The sequence below is a fragment of the Pleurodeles waltl genome, chromosome 10 (genome assembly GCF_031143425.1).
Source record: "Pleurodeles waltl isolate 20211129_DDA chromosome 10, aPleWal1.hap1.20221129, whole genome shotgun sequence".
In the NCBI taxonomy this organism is placed as follows: Eukaryota; Metazoa; Chordata; class Amphibia; order Caudata; family Salamandridae; genus Pleurodeles; species Pleurodeles waltl.
In genome coordinates, this window is record NC_090449.1 from 10768236 (window position 1) to 10783726 (window position 15491).

Here is a 15491-nt window from a genome sequence, read left to right on the forward strand (position 1 = left end):
CTGCTGGAATGAAAACCCTCTGGATAGCGGTAATCTCACCACGCTCCTGCTGGAATGAAAGCCCTCTGGATAGCGGTAATCTCATCACACTCCTGCTGGAATGAAAGCCCTCTGGATAGCATTCAAAAACTATTCACTGCTCTGACCCCTGCATGTTTTTCTGGACAAACCGGTGTTTCTTTCCCCTGTGAGGTTCACCATCACGAGACTTGCTTTTGCTCAATATTAAATGTGGGCTGATTTCAGGGGGGACACCTACTCTAAGTAGCTACCAACATGTTACTCCATGCAATGTGTGATGGCAGGGGGACTGTGGGGCAGGGGCAAAGGACTTTGTACTCCAACCAGCAAGGAGCTGCCTGCCTGCTTTCCCAAGTGAAGGGCCCATCCATTTCCCCTAAGTAAAGTCTGTTGTCGAGGGCATCACTGAAGGGCGCCTGCTGAGTGTCTGGCATTGAGTGTGTGGTTTACAAATGAATGGAGACTGCAGGGGTCCTTTGGATCCCAAGCATCTGCTGCACATAACGGCCAGACCTTTGTGTTGAGCCAGTGATGACAATTATATCACTGCACCCTCTCCATTGCACAAACCTGGTCCACGACGCGTTCCCTTTGTGCAAGGGTAGATCCTCCATGTGCAAGTGAAAGTCACCCATTTCGTGTGTTGTTGCCATAGACACTGCCAACGAGTACAGACCTAACCTACAGGAGGCGGCAGATACACACCCTGAACCAGTGGGAATTCACCCAACTGTGGACACCGGGCAGATAGCGCTGTGAAATCTGTCACGAGACAACGAATGCCACTCCAGGATAGGAGATGCCCGGAAACCCTTGAGCGTGGCAGACCCTCTGGCATCCCACCTGGACCCCAGCAGAGTAGAAGTACTGGATCCTTCAGCCAGTCCTGGGGACCCACCACAGTCTTGACAGTGGTTTGCCCACCGGTGTGGTAGAGAGGAGTTGGGTCCTTCTTCCAGATGAGGCTGGGGAAAGCCTACAGTGACCTTGCTGCTGTGACCTGGGAAGAGAAGGTAGAACCGAGCAACTACAAGGCTGGACTGAGCCTTCCATGGTGGAGTGACCTGATTCCTGGAAGACCTGCATATGACCCAGGTGACTGGAAGGACCTCACGAGGATAGCTCGATGGACCGAGACACCGAGTCCAGGTGTGCAGGGGAGGAGAAAGAAATCTGCTCAAGAACCTGGTCCATCACCTTCACTGAGCGAGAAGCACAAGCATGCTTTGTCCCTGACGTCATACTGGGTATATTGCTCCTATTCGTCTGACTTTATCCCAGAGGGGTCCAGGCACAGCCTTGAGCGACACGCCCAATCTGTGGTCCTCTTCCGCTGCCTTCAGGACCATCTTGTTAAAACTGCCACTGATGTTGTTAAGGTGTCAGTTGTTGGAGTGACCATTAATCTTGTTCAGACAAATAGCCAGGGGTGTCACTATATAAAATGGTTTTTGGGGTGCATCTGAACCCCGGAAACCAACCTATTGATGCAAACATTTGGGTTTGAATTTCTGCTGAGGACATTCACAACACTTACTGTTCCTTCATTTGTGCTAGTCTGTGGGGTTGTTGATGAGACAGGGATTGTCACGTCAAGCCATTTCGCACCGATTAGGATTCTAGTAAAACAGGACAAAAGTAATGAGCCAACTTTAGAAAATCGATCATTTTTGCTGCGAATAATAGACCTGTGATTATATTCCTAATGCGACGGAAATGACTACAAGTTAACCAAATACCACTCTCTGTGGGGTATTCCAGTGCGGGCGGTGCATTACCAGTAATGTGACGTGCCAGTGGGGGGCAGCACTGGGAGGCCTAACAAGCGCCCACTGAAACTGGCCCCACGGTCACGGCCTTACTTGTACAATCTGTGTAATCCTGATCTGATGTACTTGGTGGCTCTTTGGGCATTTTTCAGAAAGCTAACGTCACATTTCTTCTGCAAATCAAACACTTACTTGTCGAACCCCAGTTATGAACTTTATCAACCACAGACAGGACCTTCTGTTACACACAGCAGTTATCGTGATTACTGAATACAGTGCTTGCTCTCGGTGGGTCACCTTTAGAAGGGCGCGATGCTAAATACATGAGCAGCTGCAAAGGGAATGAAAATACAGAATTGGGGGGGGGGGGTAGAATGGGGGGCTGTGTGAAGTATTCCAGGTCATTTTTATGCCAATGACTCTGGGAAAGTTTCCTCCTAAGCTTCTTTGGCTAAACCGATTTCAGAGGCCCCGCATTTTACATTTCACTTCAAGTTGTGTGTAAATCTCGTTTATTGAGCGATTCTGTACAGCGCTTATGTGTTTTCAAGGCGCTCGCTGGCGCTATACCAGGAAAGCACCTGAACCCTGGAACGCCCACGCTGTAACCCCGCCCCCGACCAGCCTCCTCACAGCCATTGGTGAAAGCCATCACCAGACCACGCCCCTGACAAGTACTACGGCCAATGGGAGCGCAGGAAGGCGGGTCGGGGTGCTCCAGCGTTGCCGCTCCGCCCCCAGCGTGAGCTGCTGGAAGAGGGGGAGCGCGCGTCTCTTGAACCCGTCAACGAAGGGGGCACTGGTGTCCCTCCGCGCTTTTGTTCCAGTTTGCGGCGCATATGGTTCTTTCTCCTAAGCCACGTCATGCGAGGAGCATATACTCTCTTCCGCGATCTGCCGGCCGCCTGCGCGCATGCGCTCACCTCTAGTGACAGCAAGGCCTCCAATCAGCGCTCGCCTTTCATTAACGCGCCCACCATTGGTCCGTTTATGACTGCTCCTGGGCGGGGTCGCAGGGCGGTGAATCCAAAGCGAGGTTTGAATCGCACCTGCCCCTCTCGGCGAGAAGACGCTGGCCCCGGAGAGAGGCTTGGAACGCAATAGCAATTAAGGTTGTCATGAGGCTCTGGACCTGATATTAATAAAACTAGAGCGCCATTGTTAACCCTGGTTGCTGGGTTTGCCAGCCACTTATGTCATGAGGTTGGATAAAAACAGTCTAGTCTTTAGCTTTCCTCCCCCTGCAGCAACTGAGACGGGGCCTGTGGATACTGCACCTCTCCATGGCCCTAGATGTGCAGAGTAAATATGGGCTAAAATTTAAAAGGAAAGTGGGAGACCTTAAAAGAAAAATAAGGAGAATGTATTTCCTCGATTGCCTTCTATTGAAACAGAGGCAGTGTGAGGTAGGAGCCTGCCAAAATAAAGCCATTTTTAGCTTCAAAAATCCATAGCTCCCAAGTCTCCCAGGCCCATGCGTAGTGTGTTCCTCCAGTCTAGGTTTTTTACTTTGAATTCTGGGACTTATAGTCCTGCTTTATGATGGAGTAACCAGGAGTACAAGTCCCAGAACTCAAAGAAGAAACCTGGACTTGAGCAGTCCATCACGCATGCACCTGGGTAACTTGGCATGGCTGAAAATCAGGAGTCTCCCATCTGAACTGGGTGTGTTGGTATGTAGGAGAGTGGTTTTCTGTGTGTACAAGTCATACACTGAGGTCTGGGGGCAGAGGTTCTACCCTTCAAGTGCACCTTGAACAGCTTTGAACTGTAGCAGAATAGACAGTGGGCATGGAGTGGCCCTTTTTTCAGAGAATGCACTATTGGGCGTGCACAAGTGAATATTCCTCTGGACTGATCATTAGCATGGTTCCTGTCACAAATGTGGGCTCCTGCTGTTCACGAACCCTCACAAGGGGGAAGGAAGACAAACCAGAATAAAATGCCTAAAAGGAATCCAAACCTCCTAAGTCTCACATAGGGCCCTGGCACGGTCAGAGATACACAATTTAGTGAAATGCTTTGCATGAATTTTTGGAACTTGGCTTCAAGTTCTGGGGGTTGAGACTCCTGTCACAGGCATGGCTTTCAATAGTGCTGAAAGTGCAGTGGCAGTCATTTGTGTAATGCTAAAAGACAATGCACAAGATTTTACTTAAAAGGACATAAGTTTTCAAATATATAATGTATTGAACCAGCCATGCTACCGCGTTGAGCTCTTTGCGATTGTTAAACTGTGAAATATCCACTGTTTCAGATTCCCACTTCTTGTTCTACTTTGCCTGCATGGACGCTGGTTGTACCTTTGTGTTTTCACTTTAGTTGTACCCAGGTCTGGAGAGAAAACAGAGCTTATTGTAGTGTCTTTGCTATCATGCCCACTAGGGCCCTTGCGATCCGGGGTGGACTCTAGGCCAGTATTATGTACTACTATGTTGAAGCATAAGATGTCTGTTACAGAGCTCTGCATGTGGCGTGTTAATTTACATGCTCCAGGTCGGGAGGAGGACATTACACTTATATTTTGCTATCTTTATTTATAGAAAACACGCTAAGCTTCTTGATTCTAAAGTGAGTCACACAACAAGCCCAAAAAGAGAGAGACGTTTTTGTGACAACGTGTAGGGTTTACAGCTTTCCTAAATTTGAGTAAAACAAGTTCTGAGTGAGTGGCAGCTAGAAGAGAGCTCCACGGTTTGGCAGCTGTAAAGAAGGATCCTTTCCCTTACAGACCCATTCTACTTATTGCACTGTTATTAAGAACGTGTTAGTGGAATATAAGGTTTTACTTGATTGATAAAGTAAACCTTTAAAGGTTAGGAAGGTATAACAATGATGATGTAAGATTTTATGTGCAATTATAAGGGCTCTGAAGGTAACTCTTGAGGCAGTGGGTGCCCAGTGCAGGGTCATTAGGAACAGTGAGATCCTGTCATGTCTTGAGGTCTAAGAGCTAGAGGTACAAAGCCGTTTCTGTTTGTGTACGTAAAAAGGCATTTCCAAATGTACAAACCCCTAACCTGTTCCCATATTGCAATTTGGGTTTACAAATCAGTATTTGAAAGGGGAATGTCTATGGCGTCCCGACAACTCAATGTTGGTGGTAACCCATTGGCAAAATCGAAGTGATCCCAAAGGAATCCTTTCCTCTTTAAGAAGGGTTGAAAATATATGTTTTTAAGAGCAGGCAGTGGTCCAAGGGACCACTCACTGCCTGCTCTTAAAAAATTAAACGTAAACTTTTTATTTTGTCTTTTTAAATACATACCACTTTCCTTTAAAGAAAACAGGCTGCGTTTTAAAACAAATTGCTTTATTTAAAAGCACTCACAGACATAGTGGTCTGATGACCTGTGATGGCAGGGAATTGTTGGGGCTCACAAATTGCGACTTACCTCTTTAATATTCATGCGGTAGATCTATTTGTGACCCACTACTAATCTCTAAATGAAACTCAATAAATTTCATACATTAGACACAGCACTTTCCTAATTGAGATTTACAAAAAATCTCAGTTAGGAAATTGGTATTGCTAATCTTTGTACATCTAGCCCTAGATGTTTTCCTGGGATGGAATGATCTATGGTATTGAAGGCTACTGACAGCTCTAAAAGTATCAATTTCCCTACAACACAATTGTTGACCAGAGATCAAAGGTCATGCAAAACCAATTGGATACCCTGTCCTGTATTGTGTCCTCCCTGGAATCTGGCTTGGGCGTCATCCAAAAGATTACTGTCTTTGACAAATTGCGAACGCTGTTTAAACAAACAGTTTTTCCAAAAGTCTGTCAGGGAATGATATGGACAGAGATTGGCTAAAAGGTGTTGAGATCTTGTGAGTCAAGGGTTTGTTTTTTTAAAAGGGATTCCACAACGGTAGGATTCCATTCACTGGGGGACCAACCTTATGCAAATCAATGTTGGTCTTGATTAGATCAGAACAAAGCAGCTATGTAATATCATGTCCCCTTTCAACAGAAACGCAAGGAACCCAGAGTTTTCACAGACTTGTTTGGCCTCCTCAGTGAAGTGAAGAATGCTTTCTAAGACCTCTAGGGCCATACGTATGAACACATTTTCCTATAGGCACAGAATGGGTAAACGCCTTTGGTACAGCTGGCCCCTAGTGAGCTAACTCTAGCCACTCCTAAGGACAACCTAGTATCCACAGCATGCCTCATTGGAACCACCTGAAGAAAAGGACCACATCACCCCGATGGAGCTCCATAGGCCCCTTGCCAGCCCGCTCCAGCCTCAAAACGAGCTGCACCATCTACAAAGCTATATTGACTGGCGCATACTTAGATGCAAAGCTCACCATCTCTGCTTCTTGGCACACACCTGCACCCAGCACTCCTTGAGACGGAGATTAAAAGTGCAAAAAGAAAAAACAAGGCTAAAGGCCTTCGCTATCTGTGCTGTGAGGATTGGGAGCGATATCCCCATAGCCACCTGAAAGACCCCAACACAGCTCTCTTTTAGAACATTACATCCTGCGGCAGCAACCCTCCAAAAGCCAGCTCCCCTTCCATATGTGTGTTGAGTGTTGACTGTGTACTTGTGTTTGACAATGTTCAGTTCTCTGCTGCCTTTCAGATAGATAAGTGGTATACAAACACCACCCACATACATGCATAATAATGCTCTAATCTGGAACACAGTTGTTAACACTGGAGTAACGATATAAGTTTTAGTGTGGCCTGGCCCCAGACGGTTCCACCTAGAGTGACTAGTATATTGAAGTTCCACTCAGTAGAGCTTTAGCATATATCTGCTTATTTTGTTAGGGTTACTGTGTGTTTTTATTATTTTACTGATATTCGCACCAGGAAAGTTGTTTCTTCAAAGTCATTTCAATGATACCAGAGGATAAGTAGTCATTGATGGTACTTCCTGTGAGGTCATATTGTATGCAGATTAGATGGGCCTCACAAGTTCCCTTTCTTCCCGGGGCTCCAAAAATCCTAGAACCTGCTCTGGGGTCGCAGACCCAGCCCACTTGAGCACCACAGTGGGCCTCGGGGGAGAGAGTTTCCCAGCAGCCCTTGGCTGGTGAAAGGCTGTGGTTATGGTCGGAGAGGGCAGCGGCACATAAGGTGTTTGCCGGATATGTTGGTGAATGTGATCCTTGCCATGCCCACCTTTCAGAGACACACAGGGTTGCATCAGGTGAGCACTTTCAGGACATGGCTGGTATTTTCACCTGAAACAGGAAGCAGCTCTACCTCAGGCATATTCCTGGCATGTTACTGACTCAGTCCCAGCCCTGCTTGATTCTCAGAGGACGCCCATATGCCTTATTCTGCCTCAGGGCCCGACTCATCCCCAGGCCTTGTGCCTTCTCGGAGGCCTGGGGCTACAAGTCTGATATTTGCACAGAGACGGTTCAATGCCATAGCAAAGTGGGCTCTGGCCCCGGGTCCCAGCTTTTCAGGGGGGGGCCTGATAGAGCCAGCGCTGTTCTGCAGAGAGTCTTGACCTCAACAACTTGATTAATTCATAAACGGATCGTTTAATATGTTTTCCTTTCATTTATTTTTAGTGTGGGTGATATATGAGAGTAAATTACAGACATTTTGCAGAGAAATGTGTTGGTTTCAAGCAAGATCCATAAAAAAGTTTCTTTTTAGATCAAAACAGGAGCTCACATGTGAGAAATGAGAGTGGTAGAGCTTATTTGCATTCAGGTCAGTGAGGTACTGTTGCCTTATAATACTGAAAACAAACATCTCCATCCCTGAATACTAGATATAAACACATTTAAGGCCTGCAGGAGTGTGCCTCTGCACTTTCAGTGAGATGGCGAGAGGGCGCACAAGAGCTGGAATTGGATCACATCTTCAAAAGTGTTCTGAGCAGGGGCCCCCAAAATAGGATTGGCCAAGGGCCCCCGAAATCCTTAAGATGTCCTTGCATTTGCCTGACTTTTCCCCAACCCTCCCAGCCTTTCAAAGACACTGGCCTTCCATAAGAGCTTGTGGCCTCCAAGTACATCTGGGCGTTTCGTAAGCAGGGTTAGGGGTTAACAATGAGGCCCACAGCAGTGTAGTCTTGGAAGGTTTCCTGTGTGGATGAATGCACCACTATGGCCTGTGTGTACAGGTGCTCCCCCCGCCGAGGGGGCCGTCCCCTCCAAGGCTTGTTTGTTTGTTTTTCAGGCCCCCAGCTCGGAGCTCGTCCTCCTCCCACCCCCAGTCCTCATGCGAGGTCGAAACGCGGCGCCTTCGCCCTGGAGCTTTGTGCAGAGAACAAACACGTTGTTGTGTCGGAAATCAGAACATCTTGGGGTTGTGGGCTTCCATGAAACCGCAAAATAAATAACATTTGCCAGGAAATCTGCAGATTTTCGAGATTAGTTTACATGCCTTCATTCCATCATGCTGGCACTGTTTGTACCTATTTGTAGTTTTTTTGTAGTTTATTGACCCTTTTCACACTTTGTGCCTTTTGTAGGCGTTTCTCTTCTATACTGGGTGACGATGGCACAGAACTGACATTAATATAGCGCTCACTACCCCCGAAGAGGCGCTGAAGCGAGTAATGTCTCCTAATTCGGCCTAGTGGCCTTCCTGTAGGTTTGCCTTAGGACTCCATGTCAGGCGGACACCTCTCTAACTGTACGATGCTGGTTTCCACACCAGTGCATTCTGGGACTCGTAGTCCCGCTGCACCGTGGCACTGAAAATGTGTGCAGTGGGAAACTCCAGGACTGGAGGAGTTGTGTGCTGGTGACGTGGAGTCATCTGGTCTTGTAGCTGCCTCTGAAGGCACAGGCCCCTCAGCCGGGCTTGAAGGCTCCCTCCGTCCCCAGGTGAAGGCTGAGCCCGGGGATGCTCTCGAGGCCGAAGGCTCGGGGGTTCTGTAGGTGAACCTGCTGCTCTGGTGAACACACAGGGGAAGCTGTGAGAAGAAACCTTAGACTGCAGGCGAGGCGAGAAGCATCCTAACTCTTGAAAGATGCAGAAACTTGGTGATCTTTGCAGAAGAGGATGTTGTTGGAAGAGCCATATTGAGACCTTCAAGTCCAGGGCTGAAAGTTTTATTTCATGAGGTCGAGCTATTTTTAGATTCCACCCCTTCTGTGAAGTGGAGGAAGAACAGGTGTTCTGTTGACTCAGAAACTGAATTAGCAGTTACGATGCCTTTAAATCTTGTTCTTGTCACATTTGCTCTATGTGCAGAGACAGAGATCAAAAGTCAGCTTGTTTTTTTGCAATGCAAATACATTCCCTTGTGACTGCAGAGTTCCAGGATTTTGTAAGGTGAACTGTCTGACCTGTGTGAAATGAGAGGCTTTTGTGTCAGGTTTTTCCTAAAACACAACATTTATATAACAAAGTCAACTTTTTAAGTATTTCAAAATGTATTCTAGTAGCTGTGAAAGACCCTTTTTTGTTCTTCTGTGTGATGAAATAGGAAGAAAAGAAGTCAGAACACTTTACTTGGTGATGTGTAAATGATAAACGTTTTCTGAAACCCAGTTTTCACAGATTGTGGTTAATAAACTATATTGTTTTATCAGTAAAGCTGTAAGTTAGTGGGAACGGTTTTGGACGTTTTTTTGGAAATGTAATGTGCTACCACATCAAGTTTTAGTAATATATTTATTAAAAGAGAGTATTTAAACATAAACTGAGAAACACTCCTGTCCTGATGGCAAAGCTATTAGTAAACTAAGAGGCAAGTCATGCATGGATCATGTGTACCCTATATATGGGCCAGATTTTTATACATGGAGCAAATGTTTAGTGTATTTAATCAAACAAAAGGACTTTTTTACAGCAGAAATGCGGAACTCCCATATTTGAAGGTACAATCATATGTGAGAATAAAGAAAACGGATACTCTGTAAACTATTTGCCTAGGATCACACAATTTGAGACCCGTTTCTGGGCCAAGTACATTACAGTTAGGTCGAGTAGGTTACTCAAGCTGCTCGACCTGCAGGCCTAATAACATTTTTATGATTTTTCGAGGCCTGTAAGTCTATACCCTTGCTCACTCAGAAGCAACATTTTCAGGTCTGATGGGAATTTGACCCTGGTCAGTTAGAACACTGCTGCATCCTGCCGGACGTATGCTATACCACGTTCCTGTGCTAGCTGCTTTCCCATCGCGTCCTACTTTCCTGTTACTATCTCCGAGCACCCACTGAATGGAAGGAAGGAGCAGAACACGAGGTGCCATGCTGCAGACCGATATCAGTTCCTGGCTGGCTGCCCAGGAAAAGAGATGACCAGATATGGGCTCTGCCAGAGGTGGGCATCCTCTCACTAGGGAGGGCACGTTACAGTAAAACCCAATTCATCCCTCAAGCATCGTGGTAGTTTTTGTGACTAGTAATGCATGGAGCCTGGAGTGACTGCTCCTGATGTTTACGACTGCACTGTTAGTCATAGTAGGTGATGTTGTTGCGTGGGCTCTCATTATCCTAATTGAGACTACTGGATTTCTAGGTAGCAGGGTTGTTCCTGGTGTGGGGGACTAAGTCTTACCCACTTGGAAGGACCACTGTCACCTCAAATCCGGTTTTGCTCCGGCTAACTAGCAGTGCCTCATCTCTATCAAGGGGAAGAGATGATTGGGCAGCCGAGCGCATGACATCTTTGGAACTTCTCAGGGAAGTCGTGGTCACTCAGATCCAAACCAGCTCTCTCATTTACAGTATGATCTCATATACAAATGACAAAGGCAGTTTGAGTTTTATAGATTGTTTTAATAAAATGACTGCATTTTAGATATTAAGGCGTGAGCCGCAATAACCAGAACCATACAACACAGTAGGATTGAAATAGTCACGAGGAGAGTGAAACATAAGAATAACGCTATCATGGTGTTTAACAGTTTCTACTCTCCCTCTGCTAGTTCTATTTTGAGCACAGCATGTTAAGCTTCTAACTTGCATTTTAGATTCCCTGGGAAGCCATCAACCCTCATACCTGAGCAAAGGCCTGTGATCTGGTTCAGCATCTGCAACAAGGCAGTCAGCGTCTAGTTGTGGTTCCCTGGTCGGAATCTCCCTCTTGCATGTATTAGGACAAGGAAGTGTTTTTATAACTAACATGTCAGTGTGATCACAAAATGTCCCTACGCAAGAATGCCAAAGACTAAACTCCTACCACGTCTATCGGCAATGTACCAGACTGTATCCTTGACTGAAGCACAGAGTGAACAAGAATGCGTTATTGAGAACTCAAGTGCTGAAGTAGGCTAAACAGTGTGATATAAAAAATAAAACAAGACCGTAGAACTGGCTATTTGAAAAATAACAGTACGAAGCTGAATAAAAAGCATTTAGAGCATGGGTACTCACAAACTTTTTCTCGGGGGCCAAAATTGCAGTATGGTTTGCGGCCGAGGGCCGCACTGAAGTGACAGCGGGGGGCGGGGCTTAGAGGGGGCGGGGCTTAGAGGGGGAACAACCACCCCACCCCCTTTTTCAAAACAATGCCCCTACCCCAGTAACACACACAGCGCGCACACATACGGCGCCATCTGCTCTCACCCCTACCCCAGTAACACACACAGCGCCATCTGCTCTCACCCCTACCCCAGTAACACACACTACGCCATCTGCACACAGCGCCATCTGCTCCCACCCCTACCCCAGTAACACACACAGCGCCATCTGCTCTCACCCCTACCCCAGTAACACACACTGCGCCATCTGCACACAGCGCCATCTGCTCCCACCCCTACCCCAGTAACACACACAGCGCCATCTGCACACAGCGCCATCTGCTCTCACCCCTACCCCAGTAACACACACTGCGCCATCTGCACACAGCGCCATCTGCTCCCACCCCTACCCCAGTAACACACACAGCGCCATCTGCTCTCACCCCTACCCCAGTAACACACACTGCGCCATCTGCACACAGCGCCATCTGCTCCCACCCCTACCCCAGTAACACACACAGCGCCATCTGCACACAGCGCCATCTGCTCTCACCCCTACCCCAGTAACACACACTGCGCCATCTGCACACAGCGCCATCTGCTCTCACCCCTACCCCAGTAACACACACAGCGCGCACACACACAGCGCCATCTGCTCTCACCCCTACCCCAGTAACACACACACACAGCGCACACACACAGCGCAATCTGCTCTCACGCCTACCCCAGTAACACACACTACATTAAAAACAAATAAATAAATAACCAAAGAGCCTTACCTGACTCAAAGCACTGTAAAGATGCCACAAATGTGGAACAGCAGGCAGGCAGGCGGGCAGCAGACGTGGAGCCGGTGACAGGAAGCAGACGACCAAAGCCCCATAAAAGTTAGCTGCAAGCGCTGACTTTTATGAGGCTTTGGCTTCCAGGATCGTCAGGGCAACGCCATAAACAATGGCCGCCGTATGTAAACATAGAGGAGGGCCGCGGGAGCATGCTCCTGCGGCCCTCTTCTATGTTTACATACGGCTGCCATTATGATGTGGCGTTTGGGGTGCGTCTCGCGGGCCGCCAAGCTAGGTCCGTGGGGCCGCTGGCGGCCCGCGGGCCGTACTTTGAGTACCGTTGATTTAGAGCCAAGTGCACAGAGGCTCTAAGCTGCGAGCAAATGAATAAAATACAACCAGGGCAAAATGCACAAAGGCCTAAAGCCTGAAGCTAACGCACAAAGGATACATAAAACTGACCACACTACAATGTGATGTGTAGGAAGTAGAGCTGTGTTGGAAATGGCCCTTTTTGCAGGGTTATCCCCAAACCTTTTGCCTTCTTCCTCCTATTTTTTCAGATCTGTTTGTACTCGTTTATTGTCTCTGCGCACTTTACCACTGCTGATCCGTGCTAAAGTGCAAGTGCTCCCTATAGAAATTGTACTGTTGATTGGTTTATCCATGATTGACATACTTGATTTACTGGTAACTCCCTAGTAAAGTGCACTAGAGGTGCCCAGGGCATGTAAATCAAAAACTACCAGTGGGCCTGCAGCACTGGTTGTGCCACCCACATTAGGAGCCCTCTAAACATGGCTCAGAACTGCCACTGCAGTGTCTCTGTGTGCAGGTTTAAACTGCCAATTCTACCTGGCAAGGGTACCCAACTGCCAGGCCCAAACCTTCCCTTTTGGTACATGTAAGGCACCCCTAAGGTAGGCCCTAGGTAGCCCCATGGGCAGGGTGCAGTGTATTTAAAAGGTAGGGCATGTACTGGTGTATTGTACATGCCCTAACAGTGAATACTGCCAAATTTGGGTTTCAGTGTTGCAAGGCCTCTCTCCCTCATAGCTTAACATGGGGGCTGCCTTTAATTAACTTTAAAGCTCAGATTCCCTTTGAGGGCAAATAGAAATATGGAGTTTAGGGTCTCTGAACTCACAATTGAAAAATACATCTTGTAGTGAAGTTGGTTTTTAGATTTTGAGTTTGAAAATGCCACCTTTAGAAAGTAGGCATTTTCTTCCTTAAACCGTTCTGCGACTATCTGTGCATTCCCCGTCTGGGTCAGTTTAACAGTTGCGCTGTTGTGAATTCCCTCAAGGCAGTGACACAAAGGGATCTGGGATGTAGCCTGCATATCCCGATTAGCCATCTATGCTGGAGGGGAGGGGAGGAGTGGTCACTCACACCTGAAAGGACTCTGCCTGCCCTCACACAATGCAGTCTCCAACCCCCTGGTATGCGTCTGGTGCCTGGCCTGGACAAGGAAGGATCTTGCAAACACTTGATACATTGCTTTGAAGTTTGCCAATTTCAAAGGCAGAACAGGGTATAAAAAAAGACCCAAAACCCCAGACTTTTAGAATCTTTCTGGAATCAAGAGGAACCTCTGCCAAGGAGAGGAGCGGAAGAGCTGAAGGAGGAGTACTGTCCCTTTGCTGTGTTGCTTTGCTGGACTGGCCTGTAGTTGCTGCTTCTGCCTGAAAAGAGTGCAAAGGGTGAACTTTGCTATGTGTCCTGCTTGAGTAAGTTCTCCAAGGAGAGCTTGCCAACTGTTGTAAGTCTCAGGGACACCAAAGACTTCAGTTTCCTTGACCTTCAACACTGAGAACTGTCTATTTTGTGCTGTTCAAGAGGAGAAACCAAGCAGCGCCTTCAACGAAGCTGCTGACCTGCACCGTGACCTGCCGACGACCCTGGTCTCACCAACACCGTCATCGGACGACTTCACCGAGCTGCTGCTCGCACCACGACCTGTGCGCCCCTCACTCCAGCATCGCCTGGGCATCCATGACGACGACGCTCCTGCTGACACCGGTGCCGTTGCCTGCACCGTGGCCTGCGGACACTGCTCATGAGGTACACAAAGCACCGTCTCGTCCCGCACCACAGCCCCGGTCCACCGTTGCCAGCATCATTGACTCCAGTGTGGTCACCAGGCATCCTGCCTGCACCATGACCTGTCGACACTGCTCGTGAAGGCCACGAAGCACCGTCCAATCCCTCACCACTGGCTTGGGTCTACAGGCAACAGAGCTTCAGAAGCGACGATGCTGGTGCCTGCATTGTGACCTGGTGACAACGCACATTGCACCGCCCCGCTTCACACTGCAGCCCTGGTCTCACCAATGCCGCTGGACGCCGCCATCAAGCCGCTGCCTGCACTGTGACCTGTGGGCACCGCACGTCACATCGTCCCGCATGCACTGTAGCCCCGACGCTATCCACGCCGGCGCACCTGACTTCATCGGCCCGCAGTTCAATCCGCACAGTGTGGGACTTCAAGGGCCCGACGACTCCGAAACTGACACCCCAACGCTAGCAACGCCACTCTCCGGATCTCACCACGAGGATCACAACACCCTGCAATTCCAAAGGTACTGTTTGCTGGTTTTTCCGACACCGTAGCTGGCCTGAACTGTTGGTGTTCTTGATAACAACGCCGTGATAGCCCCAGGTGGAGTTATCGACTTCAAGGAACTGTATTTTTAAGTTAACTCTTACAAAATCCATATCTTTAGCACTGTAGGTTGGATTTATCTCATTTTCATCTTGTTTTACACAGATAAATATTGTCTATTTTTCTAAAACTGGTGTGGTGTCCTTTTGTAGTGTTTTCACTTATTACTGTGTGTTATCTGCAAATGCTTTACACATTGCTTCTGAGATAAGCCTGACTGCTCATGCCAAGCTACCAAGGGGGTGAGCAGGGGTTACCTGAGCAGTTATCTCCATTATCCTGACTAGAATGAGGGTCCCTACTTGGACAGGGTGCAAACAGACTGCCAACTAGAGACCCCATTTCTAACACAGAGTACTGTGGTGTGCAGGAGCCACACCAGCCTTGTGATGTCCTCATCCCGTGTAGCAGTCTATCTTGTGCATTACAACTGTGACAGATTCACCAATAAAGATGCAAAATGCATCAGACTTATTGAAGGTTGTTATTGGTCTGCGTTCAGAAAGAAACTGATGAAAGAAATGATGGACTGTTGCAGATACTGACTTGGCAATGATCAAAACATTAGGGACTGCTTTCCACAGAGTCTGGGGAGGTTTCGTGAATCTGGGATAATGTTACACACTAATGGCAGAGTTCAGCGAGCAACACCGATGTGTACTAGTCCTATGTCAGGTTGCAGATGGCATCAACAATCTCCTGAGTCAAAACGTGAAACCACCAGTTACTGGATCCACACCCTTGATGCCACCTATAGTTGCTGTACTAAAGAAAGACACTAATCAAATAAGAACATGTGTAGACAACTTCTGTGTTCCAAGTACGTCAGTGAGTGTGAAAGATGCCC

The 15491-nt window shown here is 47.8% G+C and overlaps 1 protein-coding gene across 2 annotated transcripts in view; it reads right to left on the reverse strand.

The window, feature by feature from the left end:
- LOC138260890 (uncharacterized) overlaps nt 1–15491 on the reverse strand; it is a 97990-nt gene that overhangs the window by 44559 nt on the left and 37940 nt on the right. Inside the window, exon 1 of one of the 2 annotated variants that reach the window (XM_069209364.1) lies at nt 1559–1642. The exons of the other annotated variant lie outside the window; for it this stretch is intronic. The gene's annotated coding sequence lies outside the window, so the exon portion shown is untranslated. Of the gene's footprint in view, nt 1–1558; nt 1643–15491 lie in introns of those variants that run through there. 2 annotated transcript variants of the gene reach the window in all.